The sequence below is a fragment of the Anomalospiza imberbis genome, chromosome 4 (genome assembly GCF_031753505.1).
Source record: "Anomalospiza imberbis isolate Cuckoo-Finch-1a 21T00152 chromosome 4, ASM3175350v1, whole genome shotgun sequence".
Lineage (NCBI taxonomy): Eukaryota > Metazoa > Chordata > Aves > Passeriformes > Viduidae > Anomalospiza > Anomalospiza imberbis.
Window position 1 is genome coordinate 19,401,609 of NC_089684.1, and position 20,005 is coordinate 19,421,613.

Here is a 20,005-nt window from a genome sequence, read left to right on the forward strand (position 1 = left end):
AGATGGTGGATATTGAGAAAATCATGCCTTTATTTCTAATATTTTATATCTCATCTGTCATCCATTGTGGCAAAGAAATGGACTCTTAGAGGGTGGATGCAGAATAAAATCAAGGATGCATGGATTCAAGCAAAGACAGTTTGCCTTGGTGATTCATTTCTACTAGTGATATTACAGGACAGAAAAGCAACTGAACCCTTAAAACCAACAGTTAGCAAATTAAAATACTGGTTTACTTATGAACTTGGTATTTTGACTGTGTCATATGCTTTGAGAGAAATATGGATCTCCATGTATTTGTTCTTTATAGAGGAAAACACATCAAGTCACATATTTGCTGACTACAATTTTTGAGAAAACTTCCAGTATTGCAGCATGAAACAGAACTTTCTACATTCCCAGTGCATATATGTCAGAAATATCAATATAAGTAATTGTTTTGTTATCCTCAAGGAATAACTATGAATACATTTACATTATACATAATTTATACACATATTAATACAAAGCTAGAAAGAAAAGACATGAAATGAGACATACAACCAACAGGTCAGGAGCTGGGAAAACTCATTTCCATGTTACCCTTGAGCTAGGACACTGGCATTTTACATACTTGTTCTTTATGTTCAGATGAGACAGATGTGCAAATTGTAAAGCTTACTGATAAGGAAATGAAAATAATATACCATGATGAGATGTATTTATTAAGTCATCACCAATGCATTCTCTGTATGGCAGATGATCAGAAAAATGTTAATTTTAACACTGGAGATGTTACATGGTACATTGTGCATAGAGTTGCACCAATCTGTCATCAAATAGCAAAGGAATGTTAGCAACAAAATATTATGGCTTACATGAACTTCGAATTTTTAGGAAATTTAAAAGGAAAAAAATCTCACTCATTAAGATGACATATCAAGTTCATATGCTTCCAGTGTGAACTTGCATAATTTATATTCTGATGTCTGTGCCTTAAGAAGAGTTATGCCATTGTTGTTGAAATAGACAAGTTTTGTAAATAACTTTTTTTATAGAATCATAGATCACTAAGGTTGGAAAATACCTACAAGGTCAGTGAGTTTAGTAATTAACCCAGAACTGTCAAGTCCACCACTAAGCCATGTTTCCAAGCACCTTATCTACAAGTCCTTTGAAAATTTTCAGGGATGGCCATGGCACCGATTCCCTGGGCAGCCTGCTCCAATGCTTGACAACTGAGAAGAAATTTTTCCTACTATCCAATCTAAATGTCTACAACTAAAGGCAGACTTCGAGGCCATTTCTTCTTGTCCTTCTGATTTTTCCTTGTGAGAAGATATGACCCCCATCTCATTCTCACTACAACCTCCATTCAGGTTCTTTTGAACAGATGCATCTCTTCACAGATCTTCATATACACTTTTTGTGATATACCAGAAGCATTTTACCAGAAAGTTTATAAAATGAATCAATTACTGACAGCTACACACAGAAAGTGAAGTGGCTATTACAAAAAAATTTAAAACCCCAAAACCAAAACAAAAACCAACCAACCAACAAAAAACAACAACAACAAAAAAAAAACCGACTCACCAAAAAAATCACCAGGAAATAAAGAGCATTGAGCACCATAAAGTACATCTAAAGCATAGTAGAAATTTACCAAACAAAAAGGAATTAACTGCAAGGAAATACATACCCAAAAACCAAATTAGTTAACTTCTCTCTTATGAAATATGAAAGTGCATTATTAATTCACAGGCTTTTATATATTTTTGGTCTCCTCAGTGCTTCCATAGACAGAAATGAGTTGATTGACAAAGCTTCAGAAATTAAGTCATATAGCTGAGAAGTTTCGGGACTTGTAATTTATTTAGTATTTTCACCAATAAGTCTGCAATTGTTGTGTAAATTAAGTTAATATTTAAACCTACTCATAGATCTGGTTTGCATAAAATGTATTTTTTTAAAATCACTTCAAGCTACAAAGTGTATCACTTTAGTGAAAACAATATGCATTTAACTAGTCCTGTAGCTTTGACACGAAGGCTGTATTTTGTTTCTGCTTGCTCATCAGGAACAGAATTGGCCACCAGGGATCTGATTTTTCAAACTTGCTTAAAGTCAAACACATGAAAAGTTATACTGGCTTTAGTGGAACTACTCATATCCCAAAAGCTACACATGCACAAATCCCTATCATCTTACAAATGTGCAAAATCAACACAAGATCTTTGTGTGGGTTTGCTCCCAGCTGATGACTGGTTTTCGATGAAGGAGACAAGCATGGTACATTAGATTCATGAAGCATGGCTGTAGCACATCTGAGGGCTGAACTAGAATTGGATCAGATGCTATTATACAAAATACAGAAACCTATTTCTTTAGATCTGTACAGGACCCGTGACTGTGTGGTATAGGGATAGTCAGAGTGACTGCCTCATTACATGGTAGAGTTGAGAGCTGACAGCTGCTGTGACCTGCTGGGTGCTAATACAGCACAGCAACAAGTTCAGACAGGTTAATTCCCAGACTTGTTGAAGGAACAGGTCCTTCCATTAAATTAGACTCAATAATGGACCATCAGCTCAGTCTGGGAATCAGCATTCCTTAGATAATTTGTATTACTTAATAAAAAGTACAAATTATGACATACAAAGATTAATGAGATAAGATGCCTTAAATCAATCAACAGTCAGGCAAATTTTGAAGCAAAATCAGCCAAATGACTGATGGAAAATAAAGATGAGCAGACAATTTTGGACTCCTACAACAAATTTCTACAACAAAATTCATCAGAGGGAAAAGAGGTAGAGGGGATTAGAACACCACCAAATTAAGCTAGTGACATTAAAAAAAAAAAAGGACATTGAACAGATCTGCCTCCAACAGATGCCGGTTGCATTATTACACAATTTCTCTGATGTAATTACAGTTTTGTGACAGACGTAGAAGGAAAAAAATCTTATATTTGATGCAAGGATTTAGAGTCACAGGACTTAAATTGACCTGAGGCTGAAAACAAAAAAACACAAAAGACTAACAAGAGCCTATATAAAATAACGACAGCAGGAACAGGATAGAAATAAATCTCCCACCAACAATAACACAAAAGAGAAATAAAAGACAGATTTCAAGACTGGCTCACTCAGGCCACAGTGAAATAGCAGTAAAGGCAGTGTGCTAGTAACCTCTGATCCTGGCAAATCCTGTGCTCACACAGCAATGAAAATTGTTAAATGGAAAGATGTAGTAAGACTTGTGGAGCTTGGTGGAGGAATGCACCTGCCTTCAGGGAACAGCCTGGAGGTTGATCTGCACAGACACAGTTCTCTGCATAAATAACAAGCTGACCTGTACACACAGAAAAATTCTCCTATGTTTCTGTCCAAACAGGTACTAAATGCAGGTACAAGTGTAGGAATCTCAACATATTCTGGAACCTAACTCTTTTATGGCCTTTGAGCCCCCCATGTTTTTCACCCTGATTAACAGAGAGGCAATACTGGTAGCTGGATGTTTCATTATAATTACATATTCATGGAGAAGCAGTAGTATTCCCAGCTTAGAAAATTTTTCATACTTTAACAATTTCCCCTACTGCAAGATTAAGTGAAGTCCTTTCAAAAGTTCTACAGGCGGAAAGGTGAAGACCAAACTAATAGTCCAGTGTTATTTGTTGGCACATTTATACTGTTACAAACACATGGGACACTGTCTAAGAAACTTCCTGTTTTCAGGTGTCTAATACTAAACAGAACGTGTATTATGAGCCATCTCAAAATAAATACATTCAGATGAGTATACAGACTGGCGAGTCATTCTGCAATAGAAAAGCTTTATCAACCAATACCTGACCAGTCTCACCTTAAGTGTATCATGGTCTTTTGAACATCACACTGTATTTTTTAATGAACTAGAATTAAAAAATTAAGGCTGCTCCAACATATCTTTAAAAACTGACACTCTGGAACATTTTCATACCAGATCTACCTCTCAGGTTTGCATTAGCACTGTCTGTCACATTCAATCAGATGCTTCCAAAAATCATCCAAAGGTGAAGCCACCAGTGCATCCAAATTGAGGATCCTGTGCAACATAACACTGATGGCAGACATTCAATAACTCTGCAAATGATGCCGACAGAAGACAGATATCTAAAAGATAGGATTTTATGTATTGATACACCTATGGTAATATTTTCCAAGCGCATTACAATAAAAATATATGATCTGTATCCATGATAAATGCTCACCTAGAATACGACACATTCAAATCACAGAATCAATTAGATTGGACAAGACCTCTGAGATCATTGAGTCCAACCCATGACTGAAACACCACTTTGTCAACCAGACCACGGCAGCAAGTGCCACATCCAGTCTTTCCTTAAACACCTCCAGGGACGGTGGGTGACTCCACCACCTCCCCGGGCAGCCCATTCCTAATTCCAAATCTGTTTCGAAAGGCTAACTAAACAAATGGCCCGGTGATGCTCAAGAGCCCCGAGCCGCGGCGATGCTGCCCCGCGTCCGGCGCAGCAGCACCGCCCGGCGCCCGGCCGGCTCCGGGCGGGGCGCCCAAGGCGCGTCGCCCTCTGCCAGCGCCGCCGCCGCGCTCCTCCAGCCCTGCGAGTTACGCCATGCAGGGGCGACCTCTGCTGTTCCGTTTGTTTTCAGGCCTCCAAAAGCGGAAAAAGCCCCAACAAAACAAAACAAACTGAACCACCCCTTTCCTTTTGCGGAGGAGGAAGATGGGAAAGAGGCTTTCGACATTCTTACAGTGTGTCGCGAATTATGTTCCCTGCTCCTCTGTGCCAGCTTAGTGTGTTGGCCTCAGTATTAGACCTCTGAATACGAGATCATTATTTGAGACAAATATATGGTATTTATATACAAGTATTTACATAGCAGATGCCTTATTTGGACTGTGAAAACAAAAGAAATAAAATCACTTGTCTATGCCAACGACAGTTAAAGAACTTTAACAAAAATACCAGTTAGTTAATATTCTACACGAGCTGGTAATTTCAAATCATGTCTTATTTTCACAGGTTTTACTGGGAATGACATTTGGGCAGCTCGATGCAGAAAAGAGTTTTCACAATCAGTGCTAATTGTAAAACCTCTCTGGATGTTCCCTCATTATGTCCACAACTTGCAGTACAAAGAAGCCACATTTCAAACTGAAAGAATGTAACAAATTCTGCTCTATTCCTTAGTAATGGAAAAAACAACAGCAGCATAGCAGTGGTGCTCCCCATCCCCCAGAATAACCGGTTTCCTCCTTATTTCTGTTTAAAGGTGTTTTGTTGGCCATCTAAAGCAGCCTTCAAAAATTTTTTGTCTTTCTTTACTATTTTTATTTAAATTTTATCTAAATTGTGTAAGAAACATTTGCCTGCAAGAACACAAATCTAGAATCTTTTTAACTCGTTAGTACATATAGAAAATTATGTAAAGGTAACTCCAAGGACTTCTCTACATTCATTGTAGAGGAGGTACAAAACACTAAAAACCACCAGGTGATAAAGTAAAGACAGGATCAGGACTTCCTTTTTTCACATAAGTAGCTAGCCACAAAAGGTTAAGGTCTTTGCACTTTCAACAAACTTCTTCTACTGGCCACCAAGGAAAATGAAACAAAAGAAAAAGAAAAGGAAAAAAAGGAGAAATACATTCAAACCATTTTCAACACATCTTCAATTATGTGAAAACTTGCCTTTGAACTTCTACTTTAAGCAAAAAGTATTAATTTCCCCTTTAAATATAAAGCCTTTCCAAAAGCCAGAGTAGAAAAAACAATTGCTGTGCCGTCATTGGAAACTACAGTTCTATAGAAACTTGACTTTCTTTCATTAAAAAATCACCTGGTTTTTAAAGCCCAAAAGAAAAGGACACCACCATCAGCATTTATATTGACAAGAATGTTCCTAAATGCCTTATCAGGGTGATTTAATTTTCCATCTGTCTGCTGGATTTGCTTTGCATGAAGATCTGGACACATACAAGAATGTGTGTGTTTTCTTTTTCTGCCATACTACTAAGAAAGTAACTCAGGATCACAGAGCAGCCTTTTGCTGCAACTAATCCCTCCGGATCTGGCCGAGGCTTTCAGGCTGCGCTTCCTGTCTCAACCCGCCTATGCCTTCTGAAAGCAGAATGAAAAAACCCAAAAATTTGGCAAACAGCCATTTAAAAAAATACCAAAACATTTGCTATGTAGATCGAACTTCAAAGAATGCTTTAACCCCCCCACCAAAAATCGAGCAGTGCAGAATCGTAGTTATTCCTTGGTTCATCACATGGTGTCAAGGTTTTTCCTAGGGTCAGATTTGAACCCTCAGTAGTGGCAGACCCCAGTCTCTGTACAGCATTGGAAAGAAATGGCAGGGTTTGCATCATCAGAGTTAAAACAACTTCACTGAGGCAAAGCTAAGGACCCGATTATTTTTCCATATGAGCAAGAGTTGATTTAGAAATCCAGAAAATAAACCAAAAAAGCTATTTTTTATCTCTTAGGTAAAATTATCAGTAAGTTATTTAAAAAATATGATGATTCTCAGTATTTAAACACAGTAGTAGTGACTAATAGATGTGAGAACCACATTTCTAAGAACATAATTAATAACAGACCAAAATCTAGGACCAGACTGACCATCTCTTACACAGTGAAGAATCTCATGTTTGCAAATTTCAACTGATTGAGATAATCTCTATATATGGTCAGCAGAGTAAGGAAGGATGTGTGAACCTGTATCTCTTTCTTGGCCCCTATTTTAACTTCAGGCTGTTATATGCAAATATAAATGACAAATGCAAGGTCTTCAAAGCATTCAACAGACCTCTATAGGTCACCTGCTGTGTTTAGGTTAGTAGGCCTTACATAGAAGTGATCAAATGACTGTCACTTGGTGAGCTGTCCTGTGAGGCACCCTCTTATGATGGAGAGGCCAGAAGGTCTCTCTCTCTCTCTCTCCCCCTGAATTTATGGTCTACTAACTCACACTGATCAGGCCAGCCTTGCACAGCATGGCTAACTTCCCACCCCACAGTAAAAGCAATAAAGAAAACTTCTCAGTGCCTCAAAAGTCACTAATGTCCATGTCATATCATCGATAGCTTCTCCAACAGAACTCCTGTTATTAGCCTGCTCCCTTCTCCCAGTTATAAAAAGAGAACACAACAGTAAGGAATTGACCAGACCTTACATTTCCATGCACAATAAGATGTACATTCTCCTTTTATATCAATACATGGTGTGTCAACAATACAGGAGTTATTGTTCTTTGTTTGTTTGGGGGTGTTATTGTTGTTATGGTTGGGGTTGGGTTTTTTTGTTTGTTTTGGGTATTTATTCATCTGGTTGCGTGTGCATTTGTTCTGGTTTGTGTTTAATAGGGCCAAGACACACTTCTGCTTCCTGAATGGGGCAGAACATTCTATTTAGCTCCCAGAGCAGTATAGATCTTCCTTCATTAATCCTTACGGAAAAAAGCAGATATACATTTTCCTGACCTTTTTTGTTTTTTATGATAGAAAGGAAAAACAATTATTCTTGCCATGTTCTGAAGTTTTCTAAGCTTACAAAAGTGTTTATAGATAGAATGGCTTTTATTTTCATTACATTTTCTTAATAACAAAGAACAAGCAATAGCACTGCAGATAATGCAAGAAGGCAGCAGAAAAAGCCAGGCTGGTGAATATGAAAAAATTGTGTCAGTATTCTTTCCTCACAACACAGGAAATACCTATTGTCCATACCACTTTTCATCATGGGCATTGAAGCAGGATTAGAAGAGTGCTTAACTAGACTATTTAACCTTCACTGAAAGAGATAGAGTAACCCAGAAAATTCCCACTCTGTCATTACCCATGCCCTCCAAACCATCTCCCTCCTGTGGTATGAAATATAATTAGGCATTTCTTTCCTTCCCAGTGCAGTGATTTACTGTTCTGCAGATAAATTTAATCCTCCCCACAGTCTCCCACATAGGTTTTTTTGCAAAAACTTGGACCCAAGAAAGACTTCTTAAAAGGAATATAGATTTGCTATTATAAAGGAAGGCAATAGCCCTGCTGCCCCTTAAGCTGTGTTCAGAAGGGTGGAAGTTCACTCTACATTGCATCAGCACATATTGCTCTGTATGTCTCTTGTAGGTTTAAGATTAAAAATATTCCTTGGCAAAACAAGGATAGTGGCAAAGATAGTGGCAAAACTAACGACAGTGGCAAAGAATTGTGATACACACGTCTGTATCATTCTGTCATTTTACATGGTATTCACAAACATGTTTTATACCAGAATCTCTAATGTAAGGGGAGAATGAAACAATGGTATTTTTTGCTTCACCTTTAAAGAAAATGAGAATTCTCAACACTGCGGAAGTTTTTTTCTCTGATGAAAAAGGAATGGACTATTTCCTACAATTGCCAAAGGACTGAGGCCTGCCAAGGAGGCTCATTTTGCTTGCATCATCTTACAGGAATGATCCACCAAGGTATATACTGGCCAGCACAGCATCTGGAAACTTCACAGCTGAAATTGAATGCCAGAGCTCACTGAGGCAAAATATAAGAAAGCTATTTACAGTGACACATATGATCACAAAGATCAGAGCATAGATTTGGCGCAGAAGAAAATTCAACCCTCAACTTTTGTTATTTTTGCCAATATCTGGTTTAGTACAATTATTCCCTTAACAAGACTTTTATTTATTCATTTCAAGAATGAAGATAATGGCCTCAAGTATTTAATTCCTAAGGCAGACTAAAGGGGAAGAAAAAAGCTCCTTAAACCACATCTTAGAAAAAATAAAAAGGTCAACCCACAAAACCTTTTCAAATATGCTCTTAAACTGTCCCAGAATTCTTTTTACTAATGTTTTATATCCTTTCTCTGGAAATTCTCCTTCTGTTTCTCCAGAATATGTACAATACAAATTCTAGACAGAAACCAAGTGAGTAATACACACCTACACAAATGTATACACAAGTTCATTACTAGATACTGTGCCATGGGAAGTGCACATTCTGTGTACTTATACAGATGGATAGATAAGCCACCAGTTGAGTGGAAAGTACTAAAGAGGAAAATTATGTCTTGAAATATGACTGGGTGATTATATTTAGACTCTGAAAGATTCACTGAAGGGGGAATAATCTGCTTCACTAGGTAAACTCCTGGAATAAACACTGGATGTACAGGATTCATCTCCAACCTAGCAAATCATTGCAATGTAGGCCATTGTGCGGATTATGAACATGCATTAAATTAAATATTGTTATGGAGTTTTTCTCCCACCTTAGGATGCAATCAACACTTTCCTTCTTCCTGTCTGACAATATGTTGCCATGCTATAAAAGCCCTAATGCCCATTTCAACGATTAGCTGTACATCAGCATTACTACTTCAAATCCACAAGTTTCACATCAAGCATTAAATGGGATGAATATTGATCTGCTAAAGAGGATTTATTTATTTCTAGCTCTATCCAAAGATCAACTATTAGCAGCTTTTGGTGGATCTGTTGAGCTCTCACAGCACAAAGCTACTGCATACATGACACCGGACTTGACATTTCAGTTCTGGAAGAAAACCAAACAGTAAATTCACTGCAATAATCCTAGATAAATGAGATGATCACTGGAAAAGCTGGGATAGTTAAGTGGTCTATCAGAAAAGTCCAAAGGATGATATTGAATTGTTGCTACATAATAACCTCTCTCATGACAACATGGCACAAGATCACCATATCAGATGCCAATATTTTCGCCTTCAAAAAGCACCATGACTTCAGATTATCTTAGAATACTTCATAATTATGTTCTGAGCTGAAAATTTTATACTCAGCTTGATTATAATCAGATACATATCGATATCACAATATTTACCCATGCATTCCTTTTTTGTCCTGTTCAGTCAATAATGCACTAATAACTGTACAATGCATTCAAGAAGCACAGATATCTATTTCAACCCTCCCAGCACAGGTAGGAGTTAGTGCTGCCCTCAAAATATTCTTTTCAGTCTCTGTCAGTGGGGATAACTTTTTACTCTTTGGCACTGATAAAGGAGGAAAACATACAAATGGGTGGATGAGGACTGCAGACAGATTAGAGAAGAACTGGTGAGTTGCCTTGCCTTTTATACTCCGAAGGCAAGGGCATAAGAGGATGCTATGTTTCCAGTAACTTTGACAAGGAGCATTTGAAATGCCAATGTAAGAAGCCATTAAATTTTTGCTATGTCACTTACAATGGAAGCTGAAAAAGTCAGTCAAAATATTGCCTCAGTGCTATGATTTCATCAAGACATATAATTTCAGTAGCTAATAATATCGTTCTAATCATCTGTTAAATGTTTCACTTTTATTTATCTGATTTCTCTGCAGAAACTTTCCCTTATGAGAGTATTATTTTAAAGAAACAGAATCAATGACACACAATGAGAATATTTGCTGCTATTAAAGATTGCCTAATTTTTGTCTTCTCATACGACCACAGTTCTCAAAAAAACCTTCCAAAAAATATTAGGAAAAAAACCTGTGCAGCATGTTACCAAGACCACATCTGAAAACCAGTGCTTTGTTTTGTTTGCTTGAACTCTGTGAATTCCTACATGTTCTTGCCACAAGTAGCACGCAGCTTAATTAGGTTTTTGTCTGTAGAACAGAATCTGCTTCACCAAGGATAGAGAACCTTGGGTCAGTTCCAAGTGTCAGTGAAAGAGGAGCAAGATGTATATCAAAATTAGCCCTGCATTTAGACAAACTTAATCTGTTTTGTTGCTTGTTTATTTTAAAAATATATCTTCCATTTCACCTGTATAAAAAAATAAGACAGGCTTCTGAAGACAGCATTTATATGTTTAAATACACTTCAAATGCAGGAGCTTGTATTATTTATAAAATCCCTTAAATGAAACAACTCAAAAGAAGTTTAAAAAGGTAATCTGAAATCTTTTCTGGGTAATCTCTGCTTGGTTAAATATCTTTAATGGTATATCATTACTGCAGAGCCCCCAAAAAGTTTTCTCTTCCAACAGCCTATTTCATTCTTTTAGAAAAACAAAACAAAACAAAACAATATAACCATAAGTAAATAGTGTTCGGAGAGTTAGTTCTATGTTGCCTGAAGCTTTCAGGCTATTTGTATCTGGAACACATGATATGATTCCAAATTCATATCCTGAGAAGTAAGAATCTTTTTCCTGTCATTCATATTCTCATAACATGGCTCTATATAAACTACCTTCTAGGAACAGTGTCTATATTTGCAACATAATTTGGTAGAAACTTAATTTAAGTCACTAATTCTTTCAATTTTTTCCACTACTAAATGAATTTAAAATAACAGAATGCAATACAAGGAAAACTTACATAAAAAATCATGCCTATAAATATTTCTGTAGTTTGTTGGGAGTATCTGTCAGACGGAAATAATATCATGAATATTTGCTTAACTCTGATGCAGCACAAAATACTTTTACCTAACAATAATTCCTTTCTTCACTAACACTTCATAACACTTATCAGTCTGAAAAAGGTTGCACTGCTTATGGTTTGAATATAACTGCAAAATTTCAGGCGTGGTGAAACTCTGTATTCTGTCTTTTATCCTGACAGTGTCCTTTTGGCATCCCTATGGTAATTTCTGCCTCTGCAACTTGCTGTACAATTTAATTAAAAAAGGCATAAGCTCTTCTTCCTGCCCTTCCCCCCAAACCTTTGCACTAAATTCCCAAACTGCTGAAAAATGCTCACATTTTAAAATTATTTTATAGTGAGTTTTAAATTAAACTTTTTATTCTCCCCTTCTGCCCCCCTAGATTTACTTACTCATCCTTAGATCACATCTAATCTGCATGCAGACAATGAAAAAACAAAGATTCCATAAAGCAATACTTGGTGTTGAAACAGACACTGGTCATCCTTGGAATAATCACCAACAGAGCTATGACCAAAAGCCAAACTCTTCTGCAGAGCTTCCACCAAGTCATGTGAGAAAGAACCTCAATGAGACATTTATAACAGTGCAACTTCTTCAGGCAGCAGCATCTCTCAAATGTGCCATACTAACATGTAAATCACAGATCCTTTTGCAAGTCATATTTCCACACAACAGAACATTTGCTCTTTTACTACCAAACAAAACTTTATGTAACTTCATGTGGTAATTAGGCATTTTGTAAAATGTCAGTCTGTCCTATCCCATCTTCCCACCCCCCAAGTACTCAGGTTCTAAAGAATGATCATAAGGCAAACAGCACTATATGATGAACTCCGTGTAATACATACACCACGTGAAATACAGATGAGGATTTTTTTCATGTATTGTGCTACAAATCAAAAATTCTAACATTGCCTAACAAAACTCCTAGCTGCATAAAAAGATGCAATAAACCTCTCTAACAGTAGCTGATTTGTATGCAACATTGACCATAAGGGTAACTCTTCAGTAAACCTGAATCTCATATATAATGCATAGCAGTTAATAAATCATAGTAAAATCAGGTGGCTTAAAGCCAACAATACCCAACTAGTAATGGAAAGGAGGGAAAGATTTATAGAGAAACAGACTCTGTCTGGATTTTGCTTTAAAGAGGCTCACACAGTGCAGTGGGAAGATCTTGCTGTGGTTTCCAAGTGGACACAACTGTGTCATGCTGACTCACTTCGTCCTTCCCCCAACATTGCTTCTCACTTACCGCAGGTGATGCCTCTTCTCCAAAATCATCATCTTTGACCTTCCACTGGATTTTTTTGCCTATCAGCTCCGCAGAGTCTGAGATGAAAAGGAGAACAAAAACATCCCACACTAGACTTCAAACTTAAAGAATACTTAAAAAGAACCACCCAAAACTGGCTTCTTAAGCCTCAAAAAGCCATGCTATGAATTATTAAAAGTATCAGACATTTCCCAAATCCAAAATCCAGCTGCATAGAAGGGAGAAAACATACTTCAGCATTTAGGATGGGAAGAATGCTTTTTTTGCATTAAATATCAAGTGTAAAACTGTTCGCTCTCTTCTCATTGGAGATCCAGGGGAGCAGGATATTAGAGACGATTGCTACTGCAGAGATCTGAGAAAATTCTTTTCTTGTTGTTTTAGAGCTTGCCCATGGTGACCAGAGGCACTTAGCCAGGCAAAAGTATTAGTGCAAAGTTAAGGTGCAGTACTTTCACATTAAGCATGCTTGCAGCTTCATCAACTGATAGCATGATGTCAACTACAAACATGTAAAAACTGGCACGATACACTTATTTCTTAGGAATCACATTCGGAAGGCATAGGTAACTAATGCTGTAGTTCTTCAGTTCTCAGTTACCTTTGTTTATGTCGTGCGCTCTAAGGGGAAAATGCTTCTCTTTTTTGTTTGGTTATGCTAAGTTTATGGTTGTCATTGCTGGGACCGTCCTAGTTCAGAATTTAGCTTGGGAAAACTGCAGTAAAATTTCCAAATTGAATTAAAACCAAACCCCTGTTTCTCCGCACTAAAAAGCAAATTACAAAACATCTATTTATGCCAGGTTTTTAAAGCCGATTTTGTTATTAAAAACACCCGAGTGTCAGACCGGTACCACATCACCAAAAGGTTTCTAAAATGAAAAGCCCCTTACAGCGTGTCAATCCAACTCACAAATAAACCACGGCCACGTTACCAAAACCAAACCAGATTAGAAGAAGGCAGGAGAGCTTTTCCCCTTGCCGGGTGCGCTCCCGGACCCCCGCGAGGGGGGAGCGAGCGCTGATAGCGAGGGATCCCGGGCGCGGCGCCGCTTTCCCGGCCGGGAGTCCCTCGGGGAGGCGGCCCCGCTGTCGGAGGGGCCCGGGCAGCCGCGGGACGAATCGGGGGAAGGTGTCCGGGAGCATCGGCCGCTGCCCGGGCACCGCGCTCGGCCGGGGTTCGGCGGCGATTGGCGGCCGCCGGCCCGGCGCATTCCCGGCGCATTCCCGGCCCGGGCACGAGGTGGCAGCACCCGCTTGCGGAATGGCGGGCACCGGGAGCGGGCACAGCGGGGGCTCAGCCCCGGCCTGGGATCCCAGCGCCGGCCTGCGCGGCCGCGCTGAGCCGGGGTACGCGGGGCAATCACAGGATTAATATAAAAAAATGACAGCCCCCCCCACCCCAACCACAGTGAGACGCAGTCTGGAGACAAAATCACCACAGCGAAACTGACAGAAATTACGTGAAATCTACCATTTCAGACGGAGATAAATATTTAAGTGTCACCTACTGCCAGGGAAGAGAACGGGATTTTCTCCACTGACCTCAGTAGCAGTAAGGTTGAGTGCAAAGAAGTGGGACCATATGTTTTTCACAGATATCTTGTTTTTGACAAAAAAATTTCTTCTTTTCTTTACATGACAAATGATTTTTTTGCAACTTATTTGCAGTATCAAACAGCAGCAATGAAGTCCTTCAAAATGATGGTTAAAAGCCAGTCTCAATAATATTTATTTAGGGATGATCATGATGATAATAATAAACAAATGAGAGTTCTTACCAAGTAATTCAAGTTTGTTCACAGTTTGTGTGCAGTTTGGTCTAGTTCATTTTGCAGATTTTTTGTGACGTTAAGCAAGATGACTAGCACAAATAGTTACCAGCCCAGTGTTTTCCATCTCTGCTGTGCTTTAAAAAGGTAGGAAGATAATTAATGTGAAATAGCCTTTACATAAAACTGTCTTGCAAACAAACATGTGTTGCAAGTCCTATAATTGGTGAGCTATCATGCAAGCAAGGGGCTCTCAGCTGCTGCCACTCTGTCCTTCCAGAGGCTTGGCAGGGTCCTGGCCTGAGCAGTAATCGAGCCCATGACCCCAGTGCAGCTCTCCCAGCACACCACCCCCTGCAAAAACAGCTGCAGGCAGAACCCACGAACTTTTATGCCTTTGCTTCAGAGTATTGCCCATCCAGGGGACAATCACTGGAATCCCATCTTGTGCAGGTACAACTCATGCAGATGCTGTTGGAAGGCAGCACAAGCAAGAAGGAATCCACCTCGAAAGCAGCACCCACTCACTGCCACAGTGAGGAATGCACACTGCTGGAAGGTGCAGCGATTTCCCTGCTTTATCAAACTGGGAACAAGGCCCAGAGGATGTAGAGGCACAGAGTATGCTGATGAATGAAAGTACACTGTTCTTACATGCACAGCAACTGACGACAAATAATCATCGCAAAGGTTTTTCATGTATCAATGCAAGCACAAAGGTTTTTCATGTATCAACGCAAGCGCTGGATTATGCTTTTCTGGCAAGAAATGTAAACTTACTGACTTTACTCCACATTGTCTTTACAAGTAGCCAAGAAAGTGTTATTCCAGAATTCATAGTTAGACTTGGTAATATTTTGTAAGGAACGGTCTGCTGGCAGACTCCGAGGATGTACAGTCTGTGCAGTGTCTCAGTCTGTGGTTTGACTGTAGCTCTTAGCCAGAATATTCCACTGTCAATCAGTCCTAAACAGAAAAAGACACTGCTCTGGCTATTAAATAAAAACAAGAACTTGTACGAATTAAGAAGTTCAGATGAAAAATATTAAAGCAAAAATGTATAAAATTCTCAAGTTAATCAAAAAATAAATTATTGGAGAAAAAGTGTAAATAATAAACATCTTTTTTCCCCAACACAATCCCTAAAACTAGAACAGAAAATTGCAAAAATTCTTAATATCTTTTGACCAAATAACTAACTAATTAATATCTTTTGATCAATTAACACCCTCCTTTTACCCTGATCCCTCAGCTTCTTCTGCAAGAGATTTCATGCAAGTAGTCCATGTTCAGGAAGAGTTCTAATGATACTACATGGGTTCAGCCTGTCTGCAGTGCATTTAATTGCTGTTTAATTCCCATTTATCACTAATAGATGAGACTCCCTGAGCAGGTCGTGGCCCCCAAAATCTGTATTTGCTTCTAACTTTTTTTTTTTTTTTTTTTTTGCAAGTTCTTAATAGATCACACATAGAGTGTCAAGCAGACCTAAAAGATGCAACTAGAAAACAGTACATTAAGCTTTCATATCAACCACCATTTGGTAATGGATTGTAATATGTGCTGTTTGAAATACTGGTACAAACTCAGCAAAAGATGATGTAAGATTAAATAAAGAGGGTCAGAAGTTTGGGGAGAAGCAATGAACAGTAGCAGAGGAGCACAGCAGCTGTTACACAGCACACAGCAACACCACAGAATAGTTTATGACAGGAAGTGAAGAAAATTCCTCAATCCACCTGAAGCTACAGTGGGAATTATGTAGGCAAAATATAGTTATTAAAATTGGAATGCAACCAAGACTTCAGGGGCTAATAATGCTTTTCTTGCAAGAGATAGCAAAAAAATCCCCAAGCATCTTCATTGACCACAAACTGCAAGACCACAGCTTTACATCTCAATTGAAAGACATGACTTTTTCCATGATAAATTGTTACAAGAACGTGATCTTTCTGGGATGTGATTTCCTGGCTAGCAGTCTCCATTTCCTTCCAAAAACTGCAAAAAGAGTTAGTGATTTTGGAATTAAAAAAAAAGAAGTAATCTCTCTAATATAAATCTCTATATAAATATACATTCCTTTATATATGTATATACACACACCAACATATATATATATATATAGATAATGTATATTTAAAAAATCCTCTTTAAAGCTACTGCCAGTGTTTAAAAAATAATTGGCCAGTCTCAATGGTCTCAATGAAATGCAATTTGGCAGTCAGAATGTGAATATATTTACTGTATATTGCGCATGTTGAATTTCTTTATGCTAAAATTTTATTATTTCTTGCCTAGAAATTGAATTAATTTTACAGCCCAAATAATGACTTCAATGAGGACTTAAAATACCTCACAGAAAAATTAAACTACACAGAACATGTAGTGTATTTTATGTCTGCATCTATAAAACATATACATGTCATGCACAAATATTTAAGTATATAAATGTGCAGATTCTGAAAGTACATATGCATTAGGACCATAAATACTCCCAGAAGTGGAACACATACATTTATGCAGTGTGTATTTGTTTATACAAGTATGACTAGAGTACATAAATGTAGATAAGCCTCATGTGTATTATACATCGAAGGTGCTTTACCGTGATATAAAAGATTCTTTTATGATGAAATTTGAGATGCATGTGTTTCAAGGAAAACTACATGGAAAATAGCTGTCTAGCTCATCTCAGGACTGAACAGATAATGGGTGCTATTCCAGTTTGTCAAATCCCTTTTAAAGCCACTGTATGTACTAGAGAAAAATTTTTTTTTTGCAGATGTTTATTTAAAACCAAACTTGTTCTTGTATTTTGCTGCATTGAAAGATACCAATCTCTTGCAGAGATATAAAGCAGCTGTAAAGCAGCATTGATTGTTATAACACCTTACCACATTAAGAAGAAACATGCAATGGTAGGCACACAGTCATCTTTAAAAATTGCAATTCTTCTGAATGCATTCTGGTACCAATAACATTGGGTGGCTTAGAAACCTCAATAAAATTGTGCCCATGGCAAAAAGCAGCAGAAAGAATTTTTTTTTCTTTTCTTTAAATGTAGCATAGTAAATACTGAATATGTTAGAAAATAATTATACATATATATATATATATAAAAATATATAAAACCCCAACCCCATATATATATAAAACCCCAACTACTATATAGTCCTTCATTACTTGAAAATATTAATTTTCCTTACTTTATTCAGTGCTTTGAGTAAGACCCACTCCTAATGCAATTAATGCTGAGCAAATAGATGCAACGCTTAAGACTTTGACTCTGCAACCTTAGTGGCTTTCTTTTATCTTCAAGGGGAATTTTTGAGATACACATTGAGTAAATATGTAAATATTGGGACTTCCTCATTGTATCATTCCTCCTCATAAATTTCTTGCCTTAATTTTTTCTTTTGACTATCACACTAAGTCTGGAGCATAATTTGGAAGTACACACAAATGGAGTGACTAGAGTCTCAGATTCCAGTACCCCCAGTTCTTGGCTATGCCAGACCAGGCAGGTAGACACACATGCCAGAGAACACATGCTGTGCCCTCCCACTGCAGGCTGGCCAGGCCAGAGCCCAGTTCTGCCTGGGACTTATGTGACCACAGTAGCTTGTTACAGCTTAGGCTGGGGGAGCTCACACTTCCACCATCCCTACCGCTCATCTCATCAGGAGAGCTGCTACCAGAAGGTGCAATTACAGGCTTGTCTACAGACACACAGGAGAGTTTTAGCCATAGGGAGTCTCTGTGGGACTCTACCCTCTAGGTACAATTACTGAATTAGGGGCACACTAGAAATCTGGATGTTATGAGCGTGGATACATGTTCAGAATTTTAGAAGTGTGCCCATTATACTGACTTCCCAGGGTAGCATCACACACTGCTCTTGTGCCCAAACTGTGGCAATGCTTTTTGTTGTCATTTTAAGATAATAATTATTTTGATGCCTGCAGAAAGAGGCATAAATAACTAGGGTTCAGTTTCATTCCCCATTCATTATTTGTTCTTACAGCCTATTGGAAATTTAGCAAGCATTATTTGTAACTATGAACCAGGAATATAAAGATTTACATGACCTTGGCATTCACACCACAATTATCTATAAATTCTGACTCGAGTAATGATTATTTATCATCTTTTTGAAGTGCAAGCATAGAGAGACTTTCACTAGGCTAAGCAGAAAACCATCCACAACTTAAAATTGCCTTGAGCAATATTTGCAGTACAGAAGATCTGATCCTCTGATCCTGGAGACAACTATTCCCAAAATAATCTTATGGAAACATATAGGAGAGCAGACTCAAATGAAGATTATTCACACAAGGACAGAATTTGATATTGGGTCCTAGTTTGTAATTTATTAACTTCTTAATTTAGACTGTAAATCACAAAGCACTTGATTTCTTTGTTATTATTGAGCTTTATAGACTTTTAAGTCTTCAGTTGTCCTGTTTTATATTTAATTTCTAATTCTTTGCTTCTGCTGTTTTGCCCTTCCCATACCAGTCATTCCTGTTTTCCTTACCTACACATTTTTGCATAGCTCAAGCAGAGTTGGGATGTTTGCAGATGGCAGGTATAGGCGTGGGGGAATGAGCCCACACAAGAAGCAACTTGTTGATTCAAACAGCAAGTGAGCAAACAGTTAGCAGATTTGGACTGCTCATCACAGAGCAAGGGCCTGGACAAGATGACAGCAGCAGTCTGCTTGAAAGCAGGTTGGGGCCATTACTGGTAATTACAGTTAATCAGTAACAATTGTCTTGACCAAGATACAGATCAACATTGAGCACTAACCTAACAGGACCTAATGAGTGTAATGGAGGATGAAGACAGCCTGATTAAACTTGCAAGGCACTGAATGACCTGAGCAGATGAGGCATTATAATTCCCAGACACTCTCTCTCTCTCTCTCTCCCCCCTTCTCCTTCCAGTCCCCAGTGCTGATGAAAACGAGTCCTGTAGCTATGTGGTGATACAAACTCTGTCACAATATGCTCACAGTGGTGGTTAATGGAATTAAACCTCGCAATCTATTGTGACTGGATATATTTGTATGCTTTATTTATTTTTTTTTAAAGTAACTGATATTATGCTATATAGTGATCTCTTAAAACCAATCAATAATGTTGTTCAGCAGTCAATGGCTATTGCAATACCCAGACAATTTTAAAGCATTTTGGAGAGGTAAGGAATAGATGAGCATTTAAACATAATTGAAAAAGGTGCATGCTTTTCTATATCCTTGTTGGCAGTACTCTTTCCACTAGAGCCTAAACTGATCAGAGGCTCTTCTTCCTCATAAAACTTGTGTGGAAACAAAGAATTTTAATCCTTAAGATCCTTGTTAAGTACGTAATATTATCATAAAATATCATTTTTGTGTCATTTTTGCAGGTAAGTAATTCTATGTTAATTTAGATATGAAAAGTTTCTGATTAAAAATAAAAATCTGAGAAAAAAAGTAAGAAACTTATTTTCACATTTAATATAAAAAAATTCTGCAATAA

General features: G+C 38.0%; 1 long non-coding RNA gene across 1 annotated transcript in view; it reads right to left on the reverse strand.

Moving 5' to 3' along the window:
* LOC137472352 (uncharacterized) overlaps positions 1-12,705 on the reverse strand; it is a 90,059-nt gene extending 77,354 nt beyond the window's left edge. The window contains exon 1 of the long non-coding RNA XR_010998126.1: positions 12,691-12,705. This is a non-coding gene — a long non-coding RNA (uncharacterized lncRNA). The remainder of the gene's footprint in view (positions 1-12,690) is intronic.
* Between the last annotated feature and the right edge of the window lie 7,300 nt (positions 12,706-20,005).